The following is an 8,492-nucleotide window of genomic DNA, read 5'->3' on the forward strand; positions in this document are numbered from 1 at the left end:
ACGACTGCTACTGGAGCATGCACCACCCAGACGCCCCCCCCCCCTCCAGCTTCCGGGCCCTCCGGCGCACGCGCTGCAAGTTGGTGCGGCGCGGATCGGGAGAGAGGGGGGCAGGCGGGGACGGCGCCACAGGTAGGAATGATCGGGCTGTGGTCCTAGGCGCTATCCGGCGGCACCTTGCAGACGCCGGCAAACAAACTAAGTACCTCGAGTGCAACACATTCCAAGGCATTGGTTGGCCAGTTCTAGGTGGTGGCTGCAAGAGAAGGTCAGCACCGTGACGTTCATGCCGTCTTCCTGCCTATGTTGCTCAGTGCGGGGGTCCGAGCGGCAGGACCTGCAGCACAGCCGCCCTGTCTGCAGGGGGCTCCGCTTCTCCGTGCGGGCAAGTCGCCGGCTGGCTGCCTGGCTGTTGGCCTGCTGCCTCTTTTAACCTCCGCACTGCTGTAATAATAATAAGAAAAAAATAATAAAAAATAAAAAGGAAAATTGCGCATTAATACCAGGTGCAGGCCCCGGTCAGCCCGGGCTCCTAGGCCAAATCACGCTGTTACGTTGTAATATACTCATCCCCTGGGGGGCTGTGGTATTCCGTGAAGTCAGGGGTCAGGTTCCTGAACCGCTCAGGCGTTACAGCTGCCCTCAAATCGCCCAGGGTCCCGTCTTCACTGAATCGCTCAGGTTACGTCATTCCTGATACCGCTCAGGTGTCATTTGTTCCCCGATCCGCTCAGATGTTAGGTCGTCCCTGTAACCACCTGGTGTCATATGTTCCCTGAATCGATCAGGTGTAATGTCTTCCCTAAAATCACGCAGGTGTATGTCGTCCCTGAATTGCTCAGTATAAGGTCTTCCCTGAATCGCTCGGGTGTAATGTCTTCCCTGATTCACTCAGGTGTAATATCTTCCCTGTATCGCCCAGGTGTAATGTCTTCCCTGAATCACTCCAGGGTAACGTCTTCCCTGAATCGCTCTAGTGTAATGTCTTCCCTGAATCGCTCAGGTGTAATGTCTTCCCTGAATCACTCTAGTGTAATGTCTTCCCTGAATCGCTCTAGTGTAATGTCTTCCCTGAATCGCTCAGGTGTAATGTCTTCCCTGATTCGCTCTAGTGTAATGTCTTCGCTGAATCGCTCAGGTGTAATGTCTTCCCTGAATCGCTCTAGTGTAATGTCTTCCCTGAATCGCTCAGGTGTAATGTCTTCCCTGATTCGCTCTAGTGTAATGTCTTCCCTTAATCGCTCAGGTGTAATGTCTTCCCTGAATCACTCTAGTGTAATGTCTTCCCTGAAATCGCTCAGGTGTAATGTCTTCCCTGAATCACTCTAGTGTAATGTCTTCCCTGAATCGCTCTAGTGTAATGTCTTCCCTGAATCGCTCAGGTGTAAATGTCTTCCCTGAATCACTCTAGTGTAATGTCTTCCCTGAATCGCTCAGGTGTAATGTCTTCCCTGAATCACTCTAGTGTAATGTCTTCCCTGAATCGCTCTAGTGTAATGTCTTCCCTGAATCGCTCAGGTGTAATTGTCTTCCCTGAATCTCTAGTGTAATGTCTTCCCGGAATCGCTCTAGTGTAATGTCTTCCCTGAATCGCTCAGGGGTAATGTCTTCCCTGAATCGCTCTAGTGTAATGTCTTCCCTGAATCGCTCTGGTGTAATGTCTTCCCTGAATCGCTCTGGTGTAATGTCTTCCCTGAATCGCTCTGGTGTAATGTCTTCCCTGAATCGCTCTGGTGTAATGTCTTCCCTGAATCGCTCAGGTGTAATGTCTTCCCTGAATCACTCTAGTGTAATGTCTTCCCTGATTAGCTCTAGTGTAATGTCTTCCCTGAATCGCTCTGGTGTAATGTCTTCCCTGAATCGCTCTAGTGTAATGTCTTCCCTGAATCGCTCTAGTGTAATGTCTTCCCTGAATCGCTCTGGTGTAACGTCTTCCCTGAATCGCTCAGGTGTAATGTCTTCCCTGAATCGCTCAGGTGTAATGTCTTCCCTGAATCACTCAAGTGTCAGGTTTTCCCTGAATCACTCATGTCTTCCCGGATCCCTGAATCACTCAGGGGTCATGTTTTCCTCAGGTCGCAGGGGTCATGTTCCCGGAATCACAGGTGTCATGTCTTCCCTGAATCTTTCAGGTTTTTGTCTTCCCTGATTCGCTCAGGCGTCGAGTTTCTCCAGATTGCAGGTGTCATTTTACCCAAGAACTGCATGTGTCATGTCTTCCCTGAATCACTCAGGGTTATGTTTTCTCCAATTCAGGTGCCATGTTCCCAAAATCGCATGTGTCATTCTTCCCTAAGTGACTCAGGGGTCAGGTCCCTGAATCACTCTGGTGTTATGCCTCCCTTAGTCACTTAGGGGAAAGGTCCCCTGAATCGCTCAGGTGTGGTGTGTTCCCTGAATCGCTCAGGTTAGTGTGTTCCCTGAATCACTCAGGTGTAGTGTGTTCCCTGAATCACTCGGGGGTGGTGTGCTCCCTGATTCGCTCGGGTTTCATGTATCCCCTGAATCGCTCAGGTATCATGTATTTCCCTGAAATCGCTCAGGTGCCATGTTCTCCCTGATTCGGGTTTTGTTTTCCTTCCTCTTCCAGGTCGGTTGTTCCCAGGTTGCATATTTTCCTGAACAGTCTGGTTATGTATTCCCCTGATTCACGCAGGTCAGGTTGGCCTGATTCGTTTAGGCTTCTGTTTTTCCCGGCTCTCCCAGGGAGTAGGTAGTGGCCAGGTCCAACCAGATTCAAGGTACTGCCCGACCATCCCAGATGTCCGTCATCTTCATGAAGGTGCATATAATTGCCTGCGTTGCTTAGGATTCCATGTCGCCTGAACCGCTCAGGAGTCAGTGCATCGCCCGAATTACGCAGGTTCCATGCATCAGCCTGTAACGCTCAGGGATTTGTTCAGCAACGTCCGGCTGATTCCTGGTTACCCGATTCGTGTCCTGTGTCTGGATTTTTGTTTCCGCAGGTTTGTTGCATACGGCGCAACTTCGGGCTCTGATGCTGGCTGTCCAGGGTCACCCAGCAGTTGGCCATGACGCCCAGGCTGCATCCCGGTTCTCCATCGCCTCTTTCCAGTGCCACCAGATCGCACCTCTCTCCGGGTCTCGTACCGACACAAGCTTATTTTTTCTTGTAAGCAGGGCTTCAGGCCACTGGAATGTCGATCCATCCTCAGTTATATCGCAGGGCTCCTCCATGCCCGGTCACTCCACGGTGCCGGGTTTCAGGTAAGTTCCAGCCGAGTGGCGGCATAACGCTTCTCCGCAGCTCAGAGCCTTCCTTCATTTATCACGAGCCACCATTCCTAGGTCTTCAGTATCGCCGGAGAGTTGGCAGCGCTGTCCGTTGATTCGGTTAGGTTGCGATCCTTTCTATACCATGTTCATTTCAGTTTCCTTCTGATTCTCAGGTTCCATGTATTTCCCGGTTTAGCTCAAAATGCAAGTTTTTGCCCATTTACCCAGGTCTAATTCCCGGAGTCGCGCGGGTTTTACGTGTTTCCTGGATCGCTCGGGTCCATGCATTCCCCTGGGTCGCTCGGGTTCATGTATTTACCTGACTTCCTCGGGTTTATGTTTCCAGAATCGCCCGGGTTCATGTTCCTGGGTCGTTCGGGTTATGTGTGTGCCCAAGTCACTCAGGTTTTACATTTCCCTGAATCGCTCAGGTCAGGTATTTCCTGAATCAATCAGGTTTAGGTATTTCCCTGAATCGCTCAGGTTTTGTATTTTCCTGTCTTTCAGGTTGCCGGTATCTCCAGGTGGTATGTTTTCCTGATTCACCCAGGTTACGTATTTTCCGGAATCACTCAGGTTTGTTTCCTGTCTTCAGGTTGGCGGTATTTCCAGATTGTGTGTTTTTCTTGATTCACTCAGGTTACATATCCCCTGAATCGCTCAGGTCTTTTTCCCACAGGTGGTTCGCATTTGCCTGAATCGCTCAGGTCTTTTCTCCCTCAGGTGGTACGCAGTTGCCTGAATCGCTCAGGATCCGAGATATTTGCCTGGAACACTCAGGGTTTCCAGCAGTATCCAGTGGCTTTCATAGCCCATTGCCACACACACCGCCTCCTGTCATTCAACACCATCAAGCTGTATTGGCCGGCATTCAACACCATTGGATGCTCGGCGACCCCTGTGCCAAATCCATTCGTATCAGGCCATCAAAGCCACCCTCAGGGTTAGCGCGGCGGGCCAGGTGCGTAGACAACCAGTGTCAGGCGAGCTTCCGCAGATTGGCAGGTAGCCCTAGACGGTCTCCCCTTGGGCAATCAGCAAGCATCATCACCAAAGCAGAAATTTACCTAGGGTTCTATGGGCTCTTAGACCCGGGGAGTTCACCTGCGGCACGGTCAACCGAGCGACCCTGCTCAGGCGACATCTCGCCTGGCATTCGGTCCACTTCATTCGGTCCATCCCAGCCACCGAGTCCAATCAGGCTGGTCCTCCCACCGAGGTAGAGTTCTTCCCTACGGCCAACTGTTGGTGTCCCGTCAAGGCGCTCCAAGAGCTTCTGGCCTCACTCCAGTCTCCCGCTTTAGACGACCCGTTACTCCCAATTAACGGTAGGCCCCCCTTTTCGGCCCAGTTTGTCTCCAATGTCCGCACCTTGACGGCAGGGTTGGGGTTCAACCCTAGCACAGTATCCGGGCACTCCTCTCGCGTAGGGGCCACTTCCGCGGCATCCAATCATCAGGTACCGGCACACGTCACCCGCAAGTGGGTCGTTAGCGGTCGTCCTGCTACGCAAGGTACATTCACAATCCGCGAGTTGAGATTGTCAGAGCCTTTCGTTCTTTGGGCTTTATGGGTTCCATGATGCTCCATAAATACTATGCACCCTACTCCAGGCCGGTTCTCTTTGCCCACTTATCTAGGCCTTACCTCGTCGCTGGCACAAGGCACACTCCAGCCAGTTGGTTCAGGGCAGTACATAGGCATGCCTACTCTGTTCCTCGATTAGCTCCTACCACAAATACTATTATAGATCTGACTGTGATCAGTTTTGATCACTTACAGATACTATAAAAGTACAAATGCTGATTAGCGATACGCTAATCAGCGAATAAGGGACTGTGGTGCGGTGGGCTGGGCGCTAACCGATCGCTAACTACCTAACCAAGGGGCCTAAATTATCCTAAAACTATCAGTCAATACCAGTGGGAAAAAAATGTGACAGTTTACACTGATCACTTTTTTCCCTTTCACTAGTGATTGACAGGGGTAATCAAGGGGTTAATTGGGGTGATGGGGGTGATCTGGGGGCTAAGTGTAGTGTTTGGTGTACTCACAGTGATGTGTGTGCTCCTCTGCTGGGACCAACCGACGAAAAGGACCAGCAGAGGAGCAGAGAGGCCATTTAACACATTATATTTATAAATATAAGGTGTTAAATGGCTTCTGATTCGATTTTTTAAAAGTCACCAGCCTACCAGCGATGATCATTGGCTGGCAGGCTGGTGACGAACTTCTGATGTAACGATTCCCGGCCCGCACTGCGCATGTGCGGGCCGGCTCTGCACGAAATCTCGCGCCTCGCGAGATGACGCGCCGGCGCGTGCAGGAGGAACAACAGGGCCGCCGCCAGGACGCAATCCTGCGTGCGGCGGTCCTGAGGAGTTTAAAATGGTCAGATGATAGATCTTTACTGTGAAGGGCTGAGGGTACATCTGAGATAATGGATGATCTTCATATGTGTCTTGTATAATATGACAATTCAAAGATATCAGATGTCCCTCTGAGCTCCAGGTACAGTCATCTGTCCAAAAAACTGAACTTATTATTTTTTAATGTTATTAGTTTAAATAAAATATTTTAAAACCTTTCTATATAAAATATTGTAAAAATAGCAAAACAAATCAATTATTAACTCAAATACTGGTGGCAATGCAGATCACAATCTAACAGTAAACCTCAGAGCAAGGACCAGTAGATTATGATGTTAGGCCCCCAGACCGTTTTTATACTTTTGTGTTGATGCCAGCAGGGTCATGGTGCAGTGTGTCTGTCACCAGACATTTCTATTTCAATGGTTTTATCATTTTGAATAAAGAAAATACATTGAAGGCAATAGTGTCATCAGTGGACGTAACATTTACATCACAAAATGTCACAGGAGAGGAAAAATTTATATTTAGTGACCCAAAATGTTGAGATGAGTATATCCAGTTACCGGCAACAAGAAAGATGGCTGCAAGTGGTATTGTTGCCAAGTGTGCAAATTTCCCAGTCAGGGCATCCCCAACATAGTAAATGAACATGGGTGACACCAAGAACACAAAAGCAAGTAGAAAGAAAAGTAGAAAGAAAAATCTGAAAAAAGTGTGGGCAGAGTGATCCTGGGCAGGCTATCAAAGCTGATGAGAAGCATATGCAGTTATTGCGCTAGGGCTGGGCAGTATGAAAGTGAATCAGGTGAGGATGGCATAATCTGTAGAATAACGCTCCTGAACCTCTTAATTTGAGATATAAGAAGGGTGAAATACAATAAAAACGGGATGAGTCTTTTAGTGTAGAATAACACAAAAACTGGTTTAATGCACACAAAAATAGGATATAAAAAGTAAGAAAAACTAAGTTATACAGCAGAAAGATCTGAGCAGATTAAAGGGGTTATGCAGTGCTAGAAAATTGATGACCTATCCTCAGGACAAATGGGCTGGCACAACCTAGGTTGTTGAGGTATGCTTACCTTTACCTTTGTTCTCTTCCACAGATAGTTCATGATTGCCTGATAGTTCATCAATATCAGATCAGCAAGGGTTCAACTCCTTGCACCCCCACCAATCAGCTGATTGAAGACGCCTCAGTGCTCATGCGAGTGTACCCAAGTTGAAGGTAACTATTGTAAAAACTATTAGTACAATATATAAGTTCCTCATGAGTACCGACTCACCTGGGTGGTGGTTATCTGTAGCAATGTCCTCCTTACACTGGTCATCAACCTTCATATAATTCTCTATACAAATATTGTAAAAGTCAACAGACAGTTGAAAAAGTTGCATGGAAAGTTCTAGAGGAGCATAAGAAAATAATCATGAAGACCAAAAATGACACGACTGAAGTAGTTAAAGGAGCCAAATGGCTGCATAGATATTAGATGATCATTCATTGATAAGAACCTCATCCACATGTACCGGTATATTCAGCATGGCTAGACATGATTGAGGTTGTTTCAGTGGAGGAAGATCAGCTTATTATTTTGGTTGTCTGGGAATAGATAGGTATTGCTGGTTTTGCTGGTTCTTCAGGGCAATTCACATGGGCTGATGATCGAGAATAAACATTCATATAAAAATTCATTTGGCCGATCATTACCACTTGTAATCATGCTCTTGACATTTGTTGGGTGCCTGCATCATTTAAAAATCCTAATTTGATGGCAGCACATTGCCCCGTGTAAATAGAGGATGTACAGCCGACAAAGGAAAACTGTATGGGAATGAACGACTGTATTTATAAATGTTCATCCCATACTAAGGCCTTGTTCACATTTCTGTGTCTGTTTGATGTCTGTGAAAAAATCAGTCCATGTTTCATCTATGAAAGATCAGTGTTTGGCCTGCGTGTCCGTTTTTTTACCTTCCGTGTGTCATCCGTATGCCACAGACACTGCTCTGCTGAGAGGTAATTTCCAGAGCATCTCCTATCAGTGGTCAGCAAAAAACAGACCGAACACGGGTGCCATCTGTGTCGTGTTCCTGTTTTTCCATAGACTATAATGGGCGTGTTTCGTCTGCACCACATACCAGAGTAGTCCATGTCTCCGTGATTTTTTCACTGACCCAAGGTCATTAAAAAAATACTGATTTGTGAACATACATATCAAAATGAATGGGTACGTGTGGTGCCCGTAAAAAATATGCGCACGTCAGTGATTGTGATTTGACTGTAAAAACACAGCAAAGTCACAAGCAAGTTACACAAGACTTTTAGGTTAATGGAATAAAAGTTGCGTGCGACTGTGTCGCACTGTAACATCATTGACAATCATTAGATCAAATGCTGCGTGACTTTCTTGTCATGTAACCCTACCCTAAAATCCACATGTACACAAACACACTGAATGAGTACCGGTCAGCATGCTGTATTGTTGATTGGTGCTTGTTAGTGGGCAGAGAATCTACCCTTGTAGAAGAACCCCTATTCCCACCAGCAATCTCCATAGGTTAGGCACAATTGAAAATATATCAATACCCTATACTTGAAGGGTCAGTTGGGTATATAAATAATTCATGTTGACTACCAGAGTATCTTGCTTTTCAAAAGGTCAACATTATACTTGGCTACATCCATTAGAAGCCATGTCCCATAATTGATTACCGAAGAATCCTATTCTCTACAGAATTCATAGCTGACAAGTTGCTTTAAACATAGTTCTTTGTTGAAGTAGCTGTAAGATGGCTGCTTAGGACAACATGGCTGACTATGCACTAAGAACTCATTTTTCTACAAGTTTCATTTTTTTAAAACTAGTTTTATTGAACAAGTAA

General features: G+C 47.2%; 1 protein-coding gene across 1 annotated transcript in view; it reads left to right on the forward strand.

Moving 5' to 3' along the window:
* The window catches only part of LOC122925110 (gastrula zinc finger protein XlCGF26.1-like), a 213,175-nt gene that overhangs the window by 51,987 nt on the left and 152,696 nt on the right, over nt 1-8,492 (forward strand). The gene's annotated exons all lie outside the window — the stretch shown is intronic.

The sequence above is a fragment of the Bufo gargarizans genome, chromosome 1 (assembly GCF_014858855.1).
Source record: "Bufo gargarizans isolate SCDJY-AF-19 chromosome 1, ASM1485885v1, whole genome shotgun sequence".
Lineage (NCBI taxonomy): Eukaryota > Metazoa > Chordata > Amphibia > Anura > Bufonidae > Bufo > Bufo gargarizans.